Source organism: Sus scrofa, chromosome 13, assembly GCF_000003025.6.
Source record: "Sus scrofa isolate TJ Tabasco breed Duroc chromosome 13, Sscrofa11.1, whole genome shotgun sequence".
Taxonomy (NCBI): Eukaryota; Metazoa; Chordata; class Mammalia; order Artiodactyla; family Suidae; genus Sus; species Sus scrofa.
Genome location: NC_010455.5, coordinates 88247194 through 88271658, shown reverse-complemented (window position 1 = coordinate 88271658; position 24465 = coordinate 88247194). Strand labels below are relative to the sequence as shown.

The window sequence follows — 24465 nt, the reverse complement described above, 5'->3', positions numbered from 1 at the left end:
ATCACTGAAAAAAGATGTATTTTTAAGAAAGTTTCTGGAAAATGGTGAGTATAATCCAAATGCATGTAGGTATTACTGAGGAAAAAAATTAACAAAAAAGGTTAAAAGAGCTCTTTAAGAAAACTATAAGTTCCCACATTTTAACTAAAATGTCAATAATTTCCATTTAAATTATATCCTTACAAATTAAAAAAATAAAAATTAGGAGCTCCTGTTGTGGCACAGCAGAAACATGATGTTGAGGGTTCAATCCCTGGCCTCACTCAGTGGGTTAAGGATCTGGTGTTGCTATGAGCTGTGGTGTAGGTCACAGATGCAGCTTGGATCCTGTGTTGCTGTGGTGTAGGTAGGTTGTGGTGTAGGCAGGCAGCTGTAGCTCAGATTAGACCCCTAGCGTGGGAACCTCCTTATGCTGTGGTGCTGGCAGGGGGCGGGGGGGAGCTATTGGCAAAAATAAATAATTAATTAAAAATAAATAAATAAACATAAAAATCAGTTTCAAAAATTTATTGACTCGTTAAAATATACATGTGGATAAAATGTTATAATAACCCCTAATTTTTTCATTATATGGCATCAAAAACTTAGGTAGAGAATCTATTTCATAGATACTATAAATACTGTCAGTTATTTATTGCTCCAAAAACAAACCAACAAAAAACCTCAATAACAACTAGTAGCTTAAAACAATACACATTTATCATCACAGTCTCTATGGGTCAGAAATTTAGGAGCAACTTAGCTGGATGATGCTCAGAGTCAATCATGAGTTTGCAGTCAGGTTGTTGGCCTGGACCACGGTCATCTATAGTATGACCAGGGCTAGAGGATCCACTTCCAAGGTGAATCTCATATCGTTACTGGCAGGAGGCCTTAGCTCTGTTGGCATTGTTGGTGGAAAGACTCATTTCTTCCCCACGTAGTGTTGCTGGAATGTCCTTAGGATAGGACCACAGTTGACCCAGAGAGCAGGAGATTTGAGAGAGGACAAAGAGGAAACCCAGTGACTCTTGTGACTTAGTGTTGGAAGCCATATACCATCACTTCTGCCATATTCTATTTGCTAGAAATGTCATCACAGACAGCTGCACTCAAGGAGGGAATCAAGCTCCACATTTTAAAAGGAGTATCAAGAATTTTTGAACACATTTCAGAATCATGACAATATATCCATCTACTTGCTACTCACCATTCCATTGTTTTGAAGGAATTCCAGACAACACATGAAATTATTTATTATCCCTAAATCCTTAAAAATACCCAAACTGCAATTTCATTCTTAACTGAAAAAGATAATTTTTAATATCATCAAACAGCCCACATTATCAAATTTATTTGATTTTTTTCATAATGTTTTTTATAATTTGTTTAGTTTGAATCATAATCCAAACAAGGACAATTTAATAATTTTTTGAAGTGCTGTTAAATCCTCCTTTCATCATCCAATTTGAAATATACTTACAACCAGACAAAAATGTAAGATGGGGTTCTGTTTAAGTGGCCTCTTGAATGATAGGCATTTACTGCTTTATTTTTACATCGCTTATTGTTCTTTTCATGAGGAATACTCGAGAAGCAAGGAGCAGATTTTCCTAGGTTACCTTTGAACCTGGAATTTGTGTTACAGCTTTGGTTATATTCCTAATAAGCCACAGGTGTACACTACAGGAGCGAGTGGAAACGAAGACAGGGATATGATGACAGTTAATTGTCCATAATCTATTTATCCTGAGGAGCACTTATGCATCTGTTACATATTTAGGTATTTGCTACTTGTAGGTTTTTTTCATGATTTTTAAGCTGAGAGGCATCTATACCTAAAGCACCATAAAAAGGAAAAATGCTACCAAGGGGCCTTAAAGTAGCAAGACAAAGAAAGTACAGCTTTTTGTATCTTGGAAATGAATGGCTCCATTCATTTCAATAGGGATTTTGTTTTATATGTACTGTATTAGGTTTGGGCACTAAACACTTGACTCCCATTGCAGAAGGAATTATTTTGTTAAATGCAGGTAATTTAAATTGGATAAATTACTAAATTCTTCAATAAGCACCTTTATTTTGAATAATTTATAGTTATCTTCTGTTTTTTACATGTGTATATATGTACATATGTATGTGTTATACATATATGTGAACATGTACATGCCATTTAAATATAAATATGTTAAATTTATATATCAAAATAGCTCATGAAATTTGTTCTGCACTCTATTTTTATTATATTTTAAACTAATTTTGATTTTAGATCCCAGTTTGCAATAGTAAATTTTTAAGTATAATTATAGTTAATCTTGCATAAAAGATATTCTTAATGTAAAATATTCAAAACTAAAGAACTGAAAAGTTTACAGTTTATAACATAGCTGCATATGAGACATTTAAGATTTAGTCATATACTGAAAATTATGTAGCAATATCTTAAACATTATTTGCAGGTGATTGCTTGTTCAATCAATGGCATAACACTTTTTCATTAAAATACTAAATATTTTTTCTGATACTGAATTTTCACTCTAAACATTTTACATTAATAAATGCTAAATTTATAAATTGATGCATTATCAATTACTGTATGAATTGGCACAGTTTACTACACAAACTTCACAGACAAACTTTCTGTAGCTGACTTTTGCCTGTTATTTGATGAAATGATAAAAATATAGTTACTAGCAAATTCAAACTACTGTTCAACTTTATTTCACAAAGCACAACCATTTAAACCAAGTAACGTACACAAACAAGTCTATTTGCAACTGGCATTAAACTTTGAGAGCAGTTGACTTTGTTATCTAGATCCAATTTTTAATGCTTACTGTTAAGTTTCCTTTCTTTCTTTTTTTAATTTTCAAACCACCAGAGGATGATTTCCTTAAGAATGTTCTCCCAGGTATGTTCAGAATATTAATTAGGCCCATCTATTTCTGTGGCGTAATAACAATGTCAGAGACTGAATGGACGCTGTGACCTGTGAAAGAACTATTCATATGCTTTCGTCTGCCCCAGCGCATTCTTTAACAAGTGAACATAGACCTTTTTCACAGTCATCTTAAATGTTTCAACTCTGTGTTTCATGTTTGGTTCTTGAATCTCCAACCATACAGCTTTTCTGCCTCTTCTGGGGAAGACTTCCTTGCTCTACTCATTTAAACGCTTCTGCCTTTATGACTATTTTACTGCCATACCTAGGGGGCTTCTTACTGTATTTGCCTGTAACTGAAGGAGATTTTAAAGGAATTAAATTTATTCAGATTAAATCTTCTGGGGGATGCAAAGGCATCTTAAACAATTAGCAATAATTAAAAAGCATCTATTCAGACTGGATAAAAGGTAAATAGATTTCATTTAAATATAGTTGTTACTTGGTAGTTTTCCCATTTGCACGTTTTTTTTTTCAACATCCTGTTGGTGAATAACTTTGAAATAACAAAAGATAACATTGATTTTTATCAGTTTGTATATTTTTTCACTCATGAGTGCTATTAACAAATTGCTTACTAAAATTTTTAATTCTCTTTAATTTAGATGGTACAACTAACACTGAATATAATAGCGTGACAACATACTTGAATAAAACCTGTTTCCTTTTTAAATTTTTAATCCTAAATTAATGTGGAATTGGCTGGTTTATGTTTTTTTGACTTCTGATATTTTCTATAATTTTTTCTGGTGTTTATCTACCTCAGTGAAATATTTGCTTTGTTTATTTTAAGGGTAACATGTTTAATTGTGTTTTCAGAATCCTCCTTAAATTGTTTCAAATTAGGATTTGCCTAATGGATAGTCAGACAAGATAAATTTGATTTTTATTCAAAAACATTTACAAGCACCTGCTAATATATGTGTAAATGTAGTGATGCATTAGTCTCCTGTTTGTACAAGTATATATAAGTACACACACACACACACCAATTTATACAAAAATAAATACACTTAAGTTCTTTTGCTTAAGATATGCATAGTTTAGTAGATTAGGCAGCCACTTATATGTGTTTGAAGGGGCACCAAAGAAGGCATCTAAAATCTAACCCTACCACTTGATATTTCAGTTTCATTCTTGAGAATTTTAAGTAATACCATATTTTAAAAATACGATCAGTTAACATATTTAAAAAATGACAACCAGACACTGGAAAAAATGTGACATGGGATGAAATACACTGGGAGAAAGAGAAAAAAGAACTGAAGGACTATAGGACATACTGAAAAAATGTAGCAGACCAAAGATACATTTTTTTCAAGGACCATCTAAACTCAGCCATTCTGTGAGAGTGAAAAATATGTGTAATGATTTTTGGTGCAAAAATAGCATCACTAAAAGTAGAACAAGGTGTTATGAAGGTTAAGCTTACAGATTTAATATCCAACAAAACATACCTCATTCATGTTCAACTACTTACTCAGCCATTTTGCAAGTGCACCATAAATAAGAAATTAGAAATAAAATAGAGGGGATATAAAACCACCTCTGGAAGAAAAAAAAATCAAAGGTAGATTCACTTTATAGTGACGACTGGGACTGGTTACATAATTTCGAGGTATAGAAAAGAGCATATTGCTTGAAAGTGTCTCAGCTTTGGGGAAATAGAGTATTTTTTGCATAATGGTGAACTGCGGAAAAAATAGAATTTAGTCCAAAAAAAAATCTTGGTTTAGAAAATGGTTCTGCTAATACATTGTCTATCAGGACTTTACCTCACCAAACATAAGCCTTTATATATAAGAATGCATTATTTGAGGGGCAGTTGTGAGGATTAGGAAATAACCTAAGCATAATATGATAATTATCTCAGGGAAATGAAATGCTAAAATTTCTATGTAATTAGTCTCATATAATATTACTAGACAGCAAAATCACTATCTTTTAAATACAGAAAATAATACTCTTATAAAGACATAATGAAGAACTTTAATGAACATAAAATACTTCATAATGCAAAAATCAAATATAAGTCTTTAGATGATATTTAGAATTCTAGGGTTACCTCAGCATATAAAGTCCCTGAACTTTTCCCTCATACCCATGATGTGTTCCTTTTCAAGATGACGTGGAAGATCATTGTGTTCTCTTCATTCCATCCTTCTCTGTGATTCATCACTTGTGCTGACTTCTGTACCTTACTTGACTCACATCACATGTACCAACCAAAGATGTGCCAAGGCTGCCAGGAGAACTTCTAATCAAATGCAACTTCATCTTTAGAAAACATTTGGTGCTATTCCTAGTAGTTATTTCATTTCACAAAGGCTTATTCATAATTTAAAAATCAATGTACTTTATCAAATAACTGCATTTAATAGTTTAGTTTTCCATTATTATCTAGCATTTTAAAAATTTACAGTAGTGGAAAAAGCACTTCTATCTAATTGTACGCTGATATTCCATAATTTGTACTTGCAGATTTTGTAAACAGATTTAATGTATGTAGCTATCCAACAGAGTGTCACTCTGCTCTAATTTTAAATTAAAAATTTTAATATATTGCAATACTCTATTAGGATGTGAGATTCCAATATATAAATAATGCTAAAATTATTATCATTTAATAATATGACAAAATAAAGCATCTTATTTAGAAACTTTTAGAAAATTGCATGTGCATATTACATGGAGAGAAATGAAAAAATAGTTACCATCATTATGATTTTGATTAGAAAACAATTAGTTTATAAATAAGATGTCAAATAAAAAAGTGACACATAAATTATTAAAATAATTGATTCAATTATTGGTTACCAAATATAACTCATTGTAAATAAAAAAAAATCATGTGATATAAAAGGAATATTTATCTACTATGTAAGATGACTTTTGAAGAATGTTTGGGAGCTAAGCATAGAAAAGTAACCATTCTAAATATTCAAGGATATTCCATATTCTTACAAGCTTGTCTAGAGAATATTAGTTTGGCTTTTGGGGATTTCTAGTATTACTGGTAACTAGCACTACTAATTGGATATATAATTTCTGTGACTTTAAAAAGGCTTGCCCTCAGCTAAAATAATAAAATTTATTTTTAACCTAGAAGTTTCCCTAAAGAGATCTGTCCAAATATGAAAAAAGCCCAGCTTTATTAATGAGCTTATAATGACTTGCTTTAATCAATGGTTAACATTATTCCACATCCATAGTAGATCTCATTATTTTGATGTCCAGTAACATGATTTAATAGCTGTATTTTGGAATACATAGATTTTCATATTATTTTATTTTGTCTTGTTTTTTACAAAAAACTTTTAACATTTTTGTAACATAGATATAACCCAATACATACCACGATCCTAAAAATGAGGTGAAAAAATGAACACAGTGGCAGTATTGCTTTCAATATTACATCATTTTTTTTAAGGTCAACAGAGAGTAAGCCTGTTTTTATCTTAACGTTTTCTTCTGAAGTTCATGAAAACAGGATGTTCCCAAATGTAAAGAGATCACGTGGCGTAGATGAAAGACTTAAGTCCAAGTGGAAATCCTGGTTTGCCATTTATTGATCCTATGATCTTAGGAACATTAAAGTCTTTAGGCCCAGTTTTTCCTCCAAAGAAAAACCTATATTGCTTATTTTTGTGACTCCAGGGAAAGAATCAGAAAAGGTATTTAAATTCTGTGTAATACAAAAAGTATGTTTATCTCATGGTTGTTATGGCTATTTAATTAGCAAGCAACTAGAGGTTATTTTTTGAAAAAAATGTTAGTAAGTGGTTATGTAAAAAATGTGATACTTTTCTTCAATGATAGGACTTGGAGGCAAAACAAGTGTTTTATGCAGAAGAGCCCAGGTATGAAAATGTTTGGAGTATTTTCAACCCAAATATTTCTCTGAAGAGTCTATTCGTTAGGTATCATTTTTGAGATCCTTGGAACTGCCCAAGACTCTTGCCAATCATAGTTAGTTTCTGTTGTATATTACCAAAGAAGCCTGAACTATGATTTAAAAATATAATTTACTAAGGAATAATTTTGTGATGGTCTTACTCTGCTCTTAGCTAGTAATTCACATATAAGAAAGAGTTGACTACTGAATATGAAAGTTTTGCCACTGTGACCACCTGGAAAGCTTGGATAAAATATTTTTTAAAATCTGCTTCAATACTCAGATAATTAAAAAAGCATTGAGCAATCACAAGGCCACAATTCGGGAAAAGACATATCCCCAGATTGATTGCACTATATTGAGGGGTTATCACCTTCGCATTAAAGACGTCTATCGAGGGGCTGGGAAACTAATCATCTGAGAAAAATTTCTAAGATCCTTAAAACTAGGAGGATCAATGCTGGATTACAGCATCTGCCAGAAAGCAGTCTCTGAAATATGACTCTGAAAGGCTATTCCCTAGGAATGAAGGGAACCTGAAAGTTGGCTCTCCCTAGCAAGTGCTAAGGCCTAGCTTAAGCATCTAAGGAACCATGAGGGCAATTAAGTTATTTTTGATTGCAAATGTCCTAGCCACTCACCAGGTTTCATTTCATATAAATTATTGACCCTCAATCCAAATTAACTGTAAACATATTAAAAGGAAATAAATTAAAACCAGAGAAAAAGAGTCAGTAGAAATGTATTCATAGGGTATCAAGATAATGGAGTAGAGAGATGCATGCTATAACATATTTATAGTGATATGTTTAAGAAGATAATCAAGAAAATTGAAAATATCAGAAAACTTAAAAACTGCAAAGAAGGACAAAATATAATTTCAGGTCTAAAAATTATAGTTAATTATATTAGGAACTCCATGGACATTTAGCAATAGCTTAAATATAACTGAAGAGAGAGAGTTCATAAACCAGAGGATTAACTAAAAAAAATATCCAGAATGAAGTCCTAAGACTTTGATCATCTTACTCTTTATTGCCAAATTGCTTTTATGGTCAAAGAACAAGGGAATACAACAAAAGAGGAAAAAAAAAAGAATAAGGCATAATATGATTATTGGCCTAAATATAGGCACATACAAAGAGAAAGATAAAAATGCAAATATACATATGTACCACAGTCAGTTTTTATTAATTAATTACCTTCATGACTCAATTGATATAGAATATTTTTTCCAGGATTATATAATTAACTGGTACGTGAGGATTACCTAGAATTTCTAACATGCTTTGGTATTTGACAGCTTGAAGGAAATTTATGTTGACTTATTTTTTTTTATTTTTTATTTTTTTGCCTTTTAGGACCGCACCTGCAGCATATGGAAGTTCCCAGACTACAGGTCAAATCAGAGCTGCAGCTGCAAGTCTATGCCATAGCCACAGCAACAGGGTTACCTGAGCCTCGTCTGCGACCTATACCACAACTCATGGCAACGCCGGATCCTTAACCCACTGAGTAAGGCCAGGGATTGAACCCACATCCTCATGAATACTAGTCAGGTTCATAAACCACTAAGCCACAAAGGGAACTCCCTATGTTGACTTTATGTTTGTTTACTTGCCCTTACTCACCAGCTCCATCACTAGACTGCTATCTCCTTGGGGACAAAGACTTTTTCTGTCTTGTTTTCTTTCATTTTGTCTATATTTTGCACCATTTCTAATGGTTAATAGGGATTTTTCTACCTGATTAAAGTTGAATACATAAATGTTAACACAAATCAATTTAAAAATTAATTAGTCTGAAAAATATATTCTCCAACAGTTATTTTCTTTCTTCTGGTTCTTGTCTCATATCAAATAAGTTACTGAAGTTACTTGCCATCATGTTTAGTAAAATTTTTGGTCACATAGGTAATGTCATTCATGTCTCTTTTCTTCACATAACTTGTCAGAGCAGGAGAAGTTTTAAAACCCAACTGAGCTGTATTTCCAAATACGTACCAAAAAAATATAAAGCTGTCTTTAATAGCAGACATCTACTCCTAACATAAACCCCTACAAGGAGACCTTATTAATTAAAAATCACAGAATACATTGAAATTGGAAGATACTATATAGAAATAGAAAATAATATTAAGATATTAATTATATTAACACCTATTAAAATATTAAATGAAATTATAGAAACTTCTTATGCCTAAACTTACCAATATCTATGCCTATAGAAGCCTACTAATCTACTTCACTTCCTTGCACTGTTAGGCCTGATAGCTTGGTATAGGTGGTTCCGATTCATGATAATTGAACCTCTTTAAGCTATCCCTTTAATACTTATCCTCCCCATTCCAAATCCCAGCAGAAGATTTTTTAATGAATTCCACATTTAAGCATGACCATCCATGCATTTGGCTTAATTCATTGAGATGACTTTTTCTTTCACATGTCTGGTGTCTCAGCTGAGAAACCTAAAATGCTGTGAAGCAGGCTAGCAACTTTTTCTTGAGGGGCTTTTCTGTGTGGCTGGCTTGTACTTAGTATAGCAGCCTCAGGATAGTCAGTCTTCTTGCATGTGGCTAGCTTCTAAAGGAGCATGGAGGAAGCTACTAGCTACAAGTCTTATGATATGGCCTTGAAAGTCACACAGAGTCACGTCCACTGTCTTCTATTGATTATGAAGAGCCCCCCTAGATTCAACATATGAGGTAACTACATGAAAGTAAGAATATCAAGAAACATGGCTCACTGGGGTCAGCTTAGGAGAGGTCATTCCATCATTAATAACCTCTTAACCCAAGAAAAACAAACAAATACCATATGCAATAAATGTGTTTTTGCTTTTGCCTTAATATTTTCTTAGCTCTTTTAATTTTTTTTTTTAATAGAAGTTCCTGGGCCAGGGATTGAATTTGAGCTTCAGCCGTGACCTATGCCATAGCTGCAGCAACACCAGGTCCTTTAACCCACTGTACCAGGCTAGAGATTGAAGCTACACCTCCACACTCCAGCTGTCACAGTCAGGTTCTTAACCCACCACTCCACAGAGGATACTCCAGCTCTTTTAATTTTTAAACTATAGATTCGACAGTAACCTATATTACATACCACAGAGAATAACTTTCACCCTGGGCACTAGGTGTGGTATGCAATAGAGACACATTTTCTGGTCATCTTTAGTTTATATATGTTCTTATTTAGTTCACTCATTTATTTATTTATTTATTTTTGCCTTTTTCCCTTTTTGCCATTTCTTGGGCCACTGCTGTGGCATATGGAGGGTCCCAGGCTAGGGGTTTAATCGGAGTTATAGCCGCTGGCCTACAGCAGAGCCACAGCAACGCCAGATCTGAGACAGTCTGCAACCTACACCACAGCTCACAGCAATGCCAGATTCTTAACCCACTGAGCAAGGCCAGGGATTAAACCTGCAACCTCAGAGTTTCTAGTCAGATTCGTTAACCACTGAGCCACGACGGGAACTCCATAGCTCACTCACTTCTGAAAGGATTCATAATATCTTATTTTAAAATGCCATATGAAACTCAAAGTCTTTAAGATATACTTAATACCTACTATATGCTAAGTGCAAGGGATATATCAATTAACAAAATGCTTCTTAATTTCAGAAAGTTTAGGATTAGTACTAGCAGTGCATGTTTTTTTCTAGATTTCAGTTTCCCCTTGGACAGAACTTTATACAATTTATCCAAAATTCTTTTTCTCAGACCATCATCCTTTATTTGAAATCTCTTTCATGCTGAAAAGAAACTGTCTTTCGGGTTCCAAAAAGATTTTAGCAAATAAAACAGAACAAGTGATAAATGTTAACTGTTATTCCTTCTTTCCTTCCCCTATATGATTTCAGATGGGATTTATTAAGAGAAGATGTATTTCTTCTTCTGGGTCATGAAGCACATTTTTTTTTATCCGTATTCTCCAAGGAAGCTCATGGTGAAATAGATAAAATGTCAAAAATAATTAAGAAAAATGCAAGGGTATCCAACAACCTAAAATTATACCTTTTGGTGATACCTAGTTTTTATTCCCTTGGTCCCTTGACAGAGATAAACACCAACTTATCACATCCTTTAGATGATGGTGTGTTACATCAATGTGAATGAACTCATGGTACAGTAAATGGGGAGGATGAAAAAGAAATTCTCTTAGAAAACAGGTCATGGAATCTAGGAGGTCAATATACACTACGCAATAGATCTAGGATCTAGAATCCTTCAGAATTGTTGTATGAAGCTTCCTAAACCTCTTTCATCATTTTCACTAGTTTCAATTGTACTTTCAAGTTACCACTTTTTAACCTTCTATTTTCCTTAACCACTAAAATTGCTTTTGTAAACATTTATTTCAATTTTCCCCCTTGCCTTTCAGTGTTAGATATTTAGATCTCTATGGCAGTAAAAACTGCACAGAGAATGTGGACCACCTGTTTCAGAAATGTGGTAACTCACAACCATGAGACTCTCCTTTGTAATGTCTTAGTGTATTTTTTTCTTTCCTCAGTTGAAATGCTCTTATTCTAGATATACAAACTAATTTTAATAAAATTCACCTAAGAATAATATTTTTCTGATTGGCCATGATAAATTTATATGAATTATTTATTGACATTCTGTTAATTATTTGAAACATGCACTATCAAAAATTTTTACAGGTAGATAGAATATCTGTAACTACATTAATTTGCCTGTTTATAACTTTTAATTATTCGTTAGTAGTGGTAGTTATAATAAAACCTAAAAAAGCATTTAAATATACCCAAGCAAATCTGGGAAGTTGATCACAGTAAGCAGAAATTTAGCTATGCTCTTCCAAGCCATATGTTTTAAACAGGACAAGGGCACATATGTTTAATTCTGAGAATAATATTCGATATTTTATAAACCACATTCTTCAATACTAGTTTTATAAATAATAAAGAGCTCTAATTGGACTTGGCCTTCTTTTTCTGATAAACTTGGATGGGCAAGCAGTTATTGGCTACCAACAATGCTAAGGCCTTGTTTGAATAGCTAAAAATCCCAATTAATGGAATCTAAAATATCAATATTCTGTTACATCTAATACATCAAATTCGTGAATTTATTTACAAATATATTTGAGTATAGAGTCTAAAGTGCCTTGGTTCTTCACAGAAATTCTCCTAAGTGGGAAATTTAAAACCATATCCTTGAGTCTATAAATATAAATTTTGGCTATATGACTAAGAATATATTTGTAATTAAAAAATGCTCTTTGTAGTCATGACCACATTGTGGACTTAGAATGTTTATTTCCAGATTTTTAATTTGTTTCATTTGGCAACCATGAGATGTAAAAATATTTGAAATATCTTAAACTAAATACACTAAACAATATTTTGGATATTTAAAATACATGTACTTTAATAACAATTTGAAATGTATTTGTGAAATTTGATTTTACATATATATATACATGTTAAACTTTTCTATTTTATATACATAAAATTCAATATACTGCCATTATTCTTTTACTTTTTTAACAATTAACAAGTATGTATAAGGAGTGCAATTTGATGATTTGGTATACATTTGTATTGTGAAATAATTACCACATTCAAGCTAATTAACATATCTGTCCCTTAGGTAATTATCACTTTTACTGAGTGCTAGAACCACTTAAAATCTACTCTCTTGGCAAATTTCAAGTATAAGATAAAGTATTTTTAACTACACCCACATTGTTGTACGTTAGATCCACAGAACTTACCATCTTGCACCACTAAAACTTTGTACCCCTTAACCAACCAACATCTCCCCAGTTACCCCTCCCTCCAGCCCCTGGCAACCATCATTCTTCTCTCTTATGTGAGTTCTAATATTTTATATTCTACATGTAACTGGCTTATTTCTCTTAGCTTAGTTCCTCCAAATTCAGTTCTTATAGTGTCCTTCTAGTGGTGACAAACTCCCTCAGTTTTGGTTTGTCCGATAATGTCTTTATCTCTCCTTCATTTTAAAGGATAATTTTGCCATGTATAGCAATCTTAATTGGTAGTATTTACTTCAGTACTTTGATTATATTACCTCAGTCTCCTCATCTACAAGCTTTCTATTAAGAAATCTACTGATGGCCTTATGGTATTTCCCTTTATGTTATGAGTTGCTTTTCTCCTGCTTTCAAAATTCTCTTTGTCTTTGACTTTTAGCAATTTAATTACAATATGTCTCACTGTAGACTTGTTTAGTTTCAACTTACTTCGGAATCTTTGGGCTTTGGCCTTTGTGAAGCTGAATGTCCAATTTCTTCCTCAGATTTGGGAAATTTAAAGCCATTATTTCTTCAAATAAAATTTCTGCCCCTTTCTTTATTCTCTGATCTTTCTGGTAATCTCATAATGTTTATATTGTTTCATTTGAGTGTTTCCCACAAATTCCTTAGGATTTCTTCACTTTCATTCTTTTCTTTTTTCTCCTCCTCTGATTAATTTTGAATGACTTGTATTCAAGTTCACAAATCACACATTCCTTTTTTGTTTTTTTGCTTGAGTCTATTGTTGAAATTTCTATTGTTATTTTTTCATTTCATTTATTGTATTTTTCAGCTTCAGAGTTCTGTTTGGTTATTTTTATGATCAGTCTCTTTGTTGTGCTTCTTGTTTTGTTCATGTATTGCTATTCTGATTTCATTGAGTTGTCTGTATTCTCTTTTAGCTCACCAAGATTACTTTAAAAATATTTTTAATTCTTTAGCAGGCTTTTTTGGAGATGCTCATTTCTTTAGTTTTACTGAAAAAATATTGTGTTCCTTTAGTGGTGGCATATTTCCCCGATTTGTTTTATGTTTCTTGTAGCCTTGCATGGATTCATATGCTTGAGGGAACTGTCACCTCTTCCAGATTTTATGGACTGGCTTTGGTGGAGAAAGACCTTCATTTATGGGTGTATATGAAGACACTGGCTGGGGAGGATATGGTGGCTCTGTGGGGCTCAGCAGTGGTTCTGAGTTTGGGGAGAATGCAGTGGTATAGTCTCTGCAGAGCTCTGTCAGCTGAGGACAGCATCAGTGAGTGAAGACTGAGGAGGACTTTGGTGGCCTAGGCTGTGGTGAAAGCTTCTGTGGTCCTTCTCTCTCCCTTTTTCCCTGAATGAGGAAGTCCTGGCTGAGGGAATCTCTCTTGGCATTGGGTCTGGCATGCAGGTGTACATGCAATGAAAGTGGCACCAGCATCCAGGGTCCACGTGTGCTTGTAGCAACAGTGGCATTGCTGTTTAGGGTCAGGAGAGGGGCGTGCTGGTTCTATCCCCAGGGTGTGGGAATAAGGCATAGCAGCAGCTCCTTGAGGGGAGAGATTTACAGCTGTGCTTGCTTCCTCTCCAGGGCAGGTGGGCAAAGTGGCATAGCTCTAAAAGTACCTTCAACTGAGTTCAGTGTCAGTGAAGACTGTAGGTGTCTTTAATAATGAATGTTACAGGTTTCTGTGGTGGTAATGAAGGCTACTGGGATCCTCCTGTTGTCTTTTCCCCCATGGGAGAAGTCTGCACAGAGGGATTCCTCTTGGTGCTGAACTATGCCAGACTGAGGGATGGGCAGAAATAGGTAAAATGCTTCCTATTCTTGTATAAGAGGCCAGCCTGAGTTTCTGTGCAGTGTTTCTGCACCTTTCCAATTGTATTCCAGAGCTCACCCAGAGATATTTTCATTGGCATGTACTTGTTTATTCATTGTTCTTGTGTTTTTGTTGGGATGACAAACACTAGGACCTCCTAGTCTTCCATCTTGCTGATATAACCCCAATATACAGCTATTTATTTTAAATTGATGGTGATGCTATTATTCTGCCAAGTTGTGATTTGTTAAGGTTACAGTTAAACATATATATTAGCATTTGCCATTTTTGTTGCTTTTACTTTGTCTACTCCTCTGCTGTGGGGGGTTGGGGGAAGTTGGGGAGTCCAGATATCTGAAAAGGCAGGTTACATATGAGCTGCTATCTGAGCATATAGTGAAAGGAAATGGTTCTTTTGGCAACTGGGTCAAAATTAATGCCTTCAAACCCTGACTCAGGTAACCTTTTAGTTCAGCAGTTTTCAGATATAATTTTTTGATACTAAAAGTCAGATCTCTTACTACTAGTAAATATTAATCAGCTGAATGCCTTTTTTTTTTTTCTTATTCAAGAGTCGTGTTCCTTGAATTGTAATTTTACTGGGGTCTGTTGGACCATGCAACATGACCTACAGTTATTCCAGATGAACAAGTTTCAATAGGCTTAAATAGCAATTTATTCTGTAAATCAAAGTATTTGCAGGAGAAAATTTAAAATTTTAATTTTTGTGTTTTACCTCAACATGTTTATTAATTCTAACCTTTGAATATTTTCCAATTTAAAGAATATAATTTTTTGCAAAAAATTATAAAATGTAGAAAAATTTAAAAAGAAAGCAAAAATTACTTACAAATCCATCATTCTTATTTTGATATGCTTTATTTTAGTCTTTTTCTCTTGTATATTTTGGCTTTTTTTTTTTTTTTGGCTGTGCCCATGGCATGTAGAAGTTCCAGGCCAGGGATTCACCCCATGCCACAGCAGTCACCTAAGCCTCTGAAGTGACAATGCTGGATTCTTCACCTGCTCTGCCACAAGGGTACTCCTTATCTTGTATATTTTGAAATTATGCCATTTTTTTTTCTTTCTTCCACTTTCTCTCAGAAATCTGTTGCCTAACAATTTATCCCATTACTGCTAAGAGTTAATAATGGCAGTATAATACCACATCAGTAGTATTACTACTGTACTTATAATATATTGGAAATGTTGTACTATCCTTAATTTATACTTTTTAAATTTAAAATACTGTATTATTGTGTATACATCTTTTTCTGCGTCTCTGCTTATTTCCTTAAAATACTTTTTTATAAGTGGAATGAATATTGGTTCAACCTGTGTGCCATTTTTCAGTTTCCTTATTTATTGTTAAATTATTCTCTAGATTCTAGGATAATTCTAGAGTCTAGAATGTTGTCATCAATTTATGCTCCTTCCATCAAAATAAGAAATCTCCAGCATCATCATACTCTGTTTGAATTTGGGATTCGCCGATAATCTCAATAGGAGTATTTTGCAATTAACTTATTATTTATTATTTTTGTACTTAAAAATATATTTAAAGAGCATTATATATTCTCAGATCCTATCCATTTATTTGTTGATGTGTCTTCTATTTTCATTTTCCTTTAAAAATTTTAGTATCAAAAAATTTTTTTAATTGGTAAAAGTCAATTAACTTTTCCTCTTACTAGTGTCTTTCTTCCTTTCTGTGTTTAGGTAATCCTTCCCAGACTCAAGATTAGAAAAAAATACTTTCCATATTTTCTTTTGAGTGCTTCATGATTTTATTATGTTTAACTTATTATGGAGTTTATTGTAATGCCTAGTTAAAAGAGAAGGTCTCAACTGAGCCAATGCATTTATAGTACTTCATTTAACTACCATACCAATTCCGTGAGATAAAGATATCAATAATCTTTATAGAAAATTGAGTGACAGAGATGTTATTACAAAGTTCAAATATCAAATAAGTGGTGTGTTTAACTGTTATAATTCACATTGGCATGGAAAGTTTCCTCTGCAACTTTATACATTTAAATTACCTTTCCACAAGAATATCTTAGAGTACTGCCTAATCAGACTTGATTATGGGACTTCCAAATTATTTAGTCCTAATCTTTGCATTTTACCACCAAGATACTCCCTTTGCCTCTGATAAACTTCGTGAGAAGGCTGGACTAATATGCAGCAGTTTTTCACTAGGACAAATATCAAACACTGAGATCTTATTTGTTTTCTAGGATAGAATAGGTCTTTTTCCTTGATTTTATATAGGCTTAGTAATTCAAAGATCAGGAGAAAACTTTTCATGAAATTTTGCTGAAGGTTCAGAAATAATGAAAGGGAAGCTCAAAATAGAGAACAATAGTGAACAAGTCCAGATGCTCTTACTGGAATAGCCTCTGGCTTTAAGAAGCCAGAGGTATCTCACCCCTACTACTTGAAGAAGAGGCTCAACTTCACCACCAGAAGGGGCAGCTCACCCCAAGACTACTACCACCAGTAAGGCTCCAGGCATCTCTGTGTTTCAGTCTGGATCAAATTAACTCCTGACCCTAAGGGGAAGAGAAAGAGTTTTCCCTTCACATATTCACTACCTGAGTTGCTTTTTCAGTAATTCACTCACTCACATCTTAAGTCTTGATTTCCTGCCCTAGCATAATCACTTTATATTATAATTTAAAGGGGAATATAATTTCCTTTTGGGGAAATTCCCTCCCTAAACACACATGTGCGCGCGGCACACACACACACACACACCACTCTCAGGAGTCTGGTCTATTCTGGTCCTGTAGCATCAATAAAAGGACCAACTATAGTAGTCCAGTATCCCCAAAGCTAGGCTATTAAGACATAGATATGTAGATGAAGCCGTGTTAAGTTGGCTCAGCTTTATTTTCATTCGTCTCTAATCAGCTATCTAAAATAGTTTGTGATCTATTATGGCTATCTTTATCTTTGTGGAAAAAATAATGCAAACATCAATGACATAAAAAATTTATTTTGCTTTACATGTTTGTTTGTAATTGATACAGGACTAGGTGGAGCCATCTTCTCTCTCCTCTGCTTGGCATCAGCAAAGATGGCTTAATTGCTGGGAAATAGTGTCATCTGCAGACTTGTTCACATATATGTCTGGTAGCTGCTATCAGTTGAGATCTTAGCTAAGACTACCAAGCAGAACACCTACACAAGATTTGATGCAGTTCATGATTCCTCACAGTATTGTGTTTGGGTTCAAAGGGTGAGTGTCCCAAAAGACAGAAAGCTACATGGAAGTTATAGTACTTTATGACCTACCATTGAAAGTCATATAGCATCATTTCCACCTCATTTTCTTAAATCAAAGCAGCCACTGAGTTCTATCCAGTTTCAGAGAGATGGAAATGATCACACTTCTTGAAGGAAGGTTGACAAATGTTCTGAAAAAGGCTGTAGGGAGAGAAGTATTACTGTGGCAAATTTTATAAAATACAGCCTACCCCAGTCTCCTTTGTGGTTGTAAACTCCACATTTATCCCACATGTAAAAAAAAAAAAAAAAAAAAAAAATTCTATCTCTTCTTTACAGCCCTCTGAGTTTTATCCCATTATGGTTATGGGTTCAGGTTCATAATCTAAATTATATTCAGTTGCATATCAGGCTTCTCAGTGTACGGTTCTCAAGTATCAGCTCTTTGAGAATAGTTTTTGTAGATTAAAAAAAAAAAAACATTAAACTAAATAGGCAAGTTATCAGATTCCAAGATACTTGATCAACAATGGCGAGATCTGCATCAGATAACCACTCTAAACACTTTTATTCAAAATGGACTGAAGGGAGAGGCCCAGATTAATCAGTGGTCCACAGAATTCTGAAATCCTGCAATGTACATGTTGACAGTCTCTTGACTGGTGCTACCTAACAAAGACAAATGGGTTAAAAAAGACTTTAATTATTATTTTATTAAATCCCTAATATTTAAAGTGTATACAGTGAGCATGCACTGATGGATTACTTTTTTAATTTTGGAAATATAAATATGTATTTTAATTTGGAAAAAGAGATTATGTGAGGATTTCATAAGGCAAAATTGAATTAATAATCCAAACACAAAGATTTGAACTTGAAATGATGAATGCCACATAAATTACAAAATAAATAAATTATTAATACAAGTTAAAACCTGCTTATAAGTCTGTCTGTAGTTTGAAAATTAATACATGAATATAAGAGAAAAGCAAAAAACTCTGGTGACAATGTTTTATTTTACTTTGTACTTTCCCGGCATCTACTGAAGGAATAAGACACAAGTGAAATAAAAATATTTTGTGGAGTATCATAGAAGCTATTTAGAGCTCTTGAATTTTGTGAAGTTCTGGATATTCCTGGAACAATGGAAAATTCACTACTAAATTACCAACATTTAAAAATTTATGTTAATTCAAATGAAAATACGTCTAAAATATAAAGTCTCCTGAATTTTTGAATGTACTGCTCAGTTAAGATTTCTAGTTTTATTTCACTTAACATAAATATATCATTAAATAAGATAGTGATAAGCTCACTGTTAAAATATAACTCAACTTTTCCACACTGGCAGCAAATGGATAATCCTGGGCCAGGAGTTGAATCAGAGTTGCTGCTGAGTCCTGCACCACAGCCAGAGCAATACCAGATCTGAGCCACATTTGTGACCTAAGCTGCAGCTTGCAGCAACACCAGATTCTTAACCCACTGAGTGAGGCCAGGGCTTGAACCTGAATCCTCAAAGAGATAATATTGGGTCCTTAGCCCACTGAGTCACAATGGGAACTCCCGTTCATCTATTTCTATGAAAGAATATTATGATCTTTATTGAATGGTTGAGTGATCTGAGAAACAGATTAATAACCTAAGTAGAGATTTAAAAATAACATTATGAGTACAACATATGTAAACATATGATTATTCTAGTTCTGTATTATTATTATTATTATCATTATTATTATTATTGCTGCATCCAGGGCATACAGAAGTTCCTGGGCCAGGGATCAAACCTGCACTACAGCAGCAACTCAAGCTGCAGCAGTGACAGTGCAGTATCCTTAACCCATTAAATTATCGGGGAACTCCCTAATAACACTGTATTTTGAAAATTAATAGAGAAGCATAAGAAAAAAATCAAAGTATGATGACCAAGATTATTTTACCTTATCCTCTCCTGGACTCCACTGCAGGCATAGAAATCATGAAAATCACAGGCTGCTGTGGTTTTTGAAATTTTAAACGGTATCACTTTTCCGCTAATATTCATAGACTATGTGCTGGCAGCCCTTGTAATTTGCTGTTTCTAATGTTGACTTTGAAGCTGGATGACTAAGTCCAGGGGATTGTGAATTAAACAAAAATAAATTATTTAAATAAAATAAGTGGAAAAAAGTCATCTTTAAGCAGTAACTCCAGAGGCTTTTTGATAAGTAAAAATCAAATTGAACTTTGCTTACTTGGTTCTCTTTGCTGGTGTCTTATGTGTTTTATTCATATATTGTAACTATGTTCCAAACAGATATTATTGTAAGGTGTCTGAGGCTAGACTTCATGGTATGTGGTCATGTGATTACATATTTTTATGAAATATTTGTGGCAGAGTTTTTAAAGCACACTTTTGTGATGCGAGTTTTGACAGTATGAAATAAACTCATATTCATCCTTTGAAATTCAGTTCCCTGAATGTTTAGTTCTGAAAGCCTGCATTTTGTTTTTGAGGTTTCCAAATTCTTTTCTGAAAAATTTCCATCCCAATGACACACGGGAAAGAAATGGCCAGTATATCTTATTGCAAAGATACATTACTCAACCCCTCAGGGCCCACTGAATACCTTCTAGTCTGGCTTCATAGGACAGATACCAAAGTAGAAAAACAGCCAACTTGCATGATGTGGGGAATCCTTAAAAACAACAATGGGGAAGACAGGACTTTCTGTACTGAATGCCCCTCTGTCCTATTCAGCACATTTTGTAGAGTATCTCATTTTCTAAAGCACTTTGACAGCTCACCTTTAATGAAATCAAAGCTTTTAAGGGGAAAGGACTGATGATATTGCAGCCCTGATATTCTCTACCAGATGGGTCTAGTGTTAGATGCTTAACTTAGCACAGTGTTAGCTGCAAGATGCATGAGTTCCAAAATGATTCTAAGTGTTCATTTAACATGAGGCTTCCTTTGAGAAAAGGCTGCCAGTGGTGCATAATTGTGCCAAATGTGCAGTAGTTTCATAATGTGGGCTGTAATCCACTAGGAACTAAATCCTGCTATTACTCTCTTTAGGGAGACTTCTAAAATTCTGCTCTTCTTATTGTGAATAGTAACCTGAAGTAGTTAGAGGTTACTGGAAATCTCCTTAAAAAATTGCTGCACGTGTCGAAGCTTTCCTAATGTAAGTCTCAGTAATGCGTTTATCGATTGGGCTCTCCCTAGAGCCACAAGATGAGGCAGCCAACATATCATTTCTTCTCTTCTAATAAGTTATTCTCTTGCTTCGTGTATTATGGCTTTAGTTATAACATAATTGGATCTTAAAAATTAAATGATCAGTGTCTTCTTCAATCACTGGAATTATTTTTGTGTACCATCAGAGACCCTGTTTCCCTGGTATTGGTGTTAGAATGGGATCTGGCTTTATGAAAATGCAGATGTGTGCAGAAGCACACCTTTCTTACACATGAGGGTTTCAATTCACCATTCGCATATTTGTGTGTGTTTGTGTGTGTATGTGTTTTGCTGTGTTGACATTCATCTAAAGAGCAAACCCAACAACCATTTCCCAGAGCACTGCCACATTCAATTATAATTGTTCAGACGGGAAGTGAAGAATTTCTTATGAAACTGAACCAACCAGGAGCCTTTAAAAAAAGCAAAATGCGATTACCCAAATAGAAATTTGGCCGGGACACTGGAGCCAGTGCCTCAGCTCTTTCAGAAAGTACCAGGACTCCGGTTTTGTCCCTTACCTGAAAGTTGATGCCTGTGGTCAAAAAGTTCCCTGCTTTTATAAGCTGGAAATCTAGAACTGAAGCTACTTTTTTGAAGAAGAAAAAAAAAAGTAGTAGGGTAAATAGTGGTTTGGTGCAGCCAGTTCTCATTGGAGCAGTTGTTTGATTTTTTAAAAGAGAAAAATAAGGATTCTGTTTTTTTTCTCGCACTGGCTCACAGTTTCCTTTGTAATTTCAATGACCAACAAACATATTGTATCAAAATTCCTATGAATTATCATGAAAATTAACCCTGTCTCTTATCCAAGTAAAAAAAGGTAAACAATAATTTTAGTCTATATCTTTTTACATAATTTGTATCTAGATTAGCACATTTTAAATTTCTAATATTAGTAGAACTTCCACACCATCAGATAATTATATTATTAATGAATTTATATGCAAAGGTTGTAGAAAAAACAGATTCAAGGTAATAATTCAAAAAGATTAGTTTTAATAGAGATAAGCTGTCTGGTAAGTATCTAATATCTAATTATAGATTATAAAGGGTTTTCATAATATCTAGCGCAAAATAATTATTTGACACTATTCAGTTCTAGTCTACATATATCTCAATTGATGGAAATAATATTTCAAAATTTCTAAAAATAGTACAATTTCAGTGTACTATTAAATAGACCTAATAAATAGATAATAAATGCATCTTTAAAAAGAAAATGGCTTAAAGCATTTTAGTAGCCTTAATTATTATAATAAGATGGTTCTTATTAACTAAGGAAATATTAAAGGAAAGGTAATTCTGATGTTAGTTAAAAGGAATGATAATGCAATTCAATTTACGAGTGTAATAGTTTTTCGTTTAAGTTTTATGTTTCAATATCACACAATTATCCAAGTCTCTCTACTTGTGAGTAGAATTTATTTTCTCATTTATCTTTATATTCATAGGACTAATCCCAAAGTTACTCTTAAATGTACTGCTCAAGCTTTTCTATTTCTGTTTGGGTCAGGGGGTCAGAACACTATTCTCATGAGGTCAGGGTCATCCTCATTAGCGTTGCTCTGTTCTGAGGCCACTGATCATGCTTTTCGTCCTGAGAAGCCTGGGGGGCCTGGAAGGAAAAGCAGATGGATCTAGAAAAATCATCATGGCCGTAAGTACCCCCAACTAATGGAAGGTCAGGACTTCCTTTTCATACACAAAGGATGGCATATTATTATGCTTCAGCCTCTACGTTCTTCTTAAATTTACTCATCACATAAATGATGCCTTTGTCAAGGATAAGTCAAAAAGATGCTAACATATTTTAATTTAAAAAGTAACATTCTTCTAATAATAAAGAGGTTCTTTAATCATATTTATAAGATAATAATTTATAAAATTGGTCTAATTAGGAGTTCTCTTTTGGCAGGGTGGATTAAGGATCTGGCTTTATCACTGCAGTGGCTCAGGTTGCTGCTGTAACTTGGGTTCGATTCCTGGCCGGAAAACTTCCACGTGCTGCAAATGTAGCCAAAGAAAAAAAAAGGGTCTAATTAAAAATTGTCACAGAAAATTTAGTGGCATGAAAACAATTCTCAAAATGCAATTTTAATTAAATTATGCTCATAATACAATGTTAAATTGAGTAGAGAATTTTATATCATAAATATATAGTATGTAATTATATAGCTATATATTAATATACAGTATATATTATATTAATGTACAATGTTAATTAATGATGTAATAGTGTATATTTTGATACTGCATATTACTTACAAATATAGGTAATTATATGTAAAAATACATACACCACATGATTATAGTATTATGGTTCCAAAATAACACTACATAATATATCCCTGAGGGAAATGAGCTTCATGAAGAGTAAGACCAACACACCGGAGGCAGCACAACCACGGGAAAGGGTGAGAGGAGAACAAGAGAAGAGAGGGGAGGTCAGGAGTGACTGCAAATGACATAATTTTATACCCTAGATACAAGTGTGTCTGATGTAGGTCTTATTTACCCCTAGAATTTTAATTGCATAAAATTATAAATCTCTCTTGTTTTTCTTAAGTCGATTTGTGTTAAAGACTCAAAAGCTTCTTACTAATGCATTTGATATTAGCTCAATTAGTAGGTAATTAACAAAGCCAAAGAAAAAATACAAGACTTCAAAATTGAAAGCCTGTGTGTTCACGCCTGCACAATGCTTTGAGAGTTCAATGTGTATCTATGTCTTATAGGGGGTAAAAGGAGCTCAGTTCATTTAACATAGAGTAATAAAGACATAGTCCCAAATTTTTAGGATTGGAATATTTTTAAAAATGTTAAATAATTAATACAAAATAAAATAGAAAAGACAACCTACAGAATAGGAGAAAATACTTGCAAACCATAGGTTTGATCAAGGGTTAATATCCAAAATATATAAAGAAGTCATTCAAATGATAGCAAAAAAAAAAAAAGATAATCATTTAAAAACAGGCAAAGGGGAGTTCCCGTCGTGGCGCAGTGGTTAACGAATCCGACTAGCAACCATGAGGTTGCGGGTTCGGTCCCTGCCCTTGCTCAGTGGGTTAACGATCCGGCGTTGCCGTGAGCTGTGGTGTAGGTTGCAGACACAGCTCGGGTCCAGCGTTGCTGTGGCTCTGGTGTAGGCCGGTGGCTACAGCTCCGATTCAACCCCTAGCCTGGGAACCTCCATATGCCACGGGAGTGGCCCAAGAAATAGCAACAACAACAACAACAACAACAAAAAAAAAAAAAGAAAAAAAAAAAACAAAAAAACAGGCAAAGGACTTGTATAGACATTTTTCCAAAGACGATATACAATTGGCCAATAAGTACATCAAAACATGCTCAGCATCACTAAATATCAGGGTAATGAAAATCAAAACCACAATGAAATGTCACCCCACATATGTAAAATGGTTTTTAATCAAAAAAAGACAAGAGTTAGCCAGTGCCAGAGAGGGTGTGGAGAAAAGGGAACCCTCATATATGGTTGGTGGGAATGTAAATTGGCACAGCCTTATGGAAAAAAAGTATGGAGATTACTCAAAAAATTAAAAATAGACATGTGACCTTCTAAGAAAACAACTACTGCTGTCTTATTCAAAG

At 33.8% G+C, this 24465-nt stretch overlaps 1 long non-coding RNA gene across 2 annotated transcripts in view; it reads left to right on the top strand.

Moving 5' to 3' along the window:
- Nucleotides 462-24465, top strand: part of LOC106505379 — a 135883-nt gene continuing 111879 nt past the window's right edge. For both annotated transcript variants that reach the window (XR_002337722.1, XR_002337723.1), the window contains exon 1: nucleotides 462-3330. This is a non-coding gene — a long non-coding RNA (uncharacterized LOC106505379). The remainder of the gene's footprint in view (nucleotides 3331-24465) is intronic.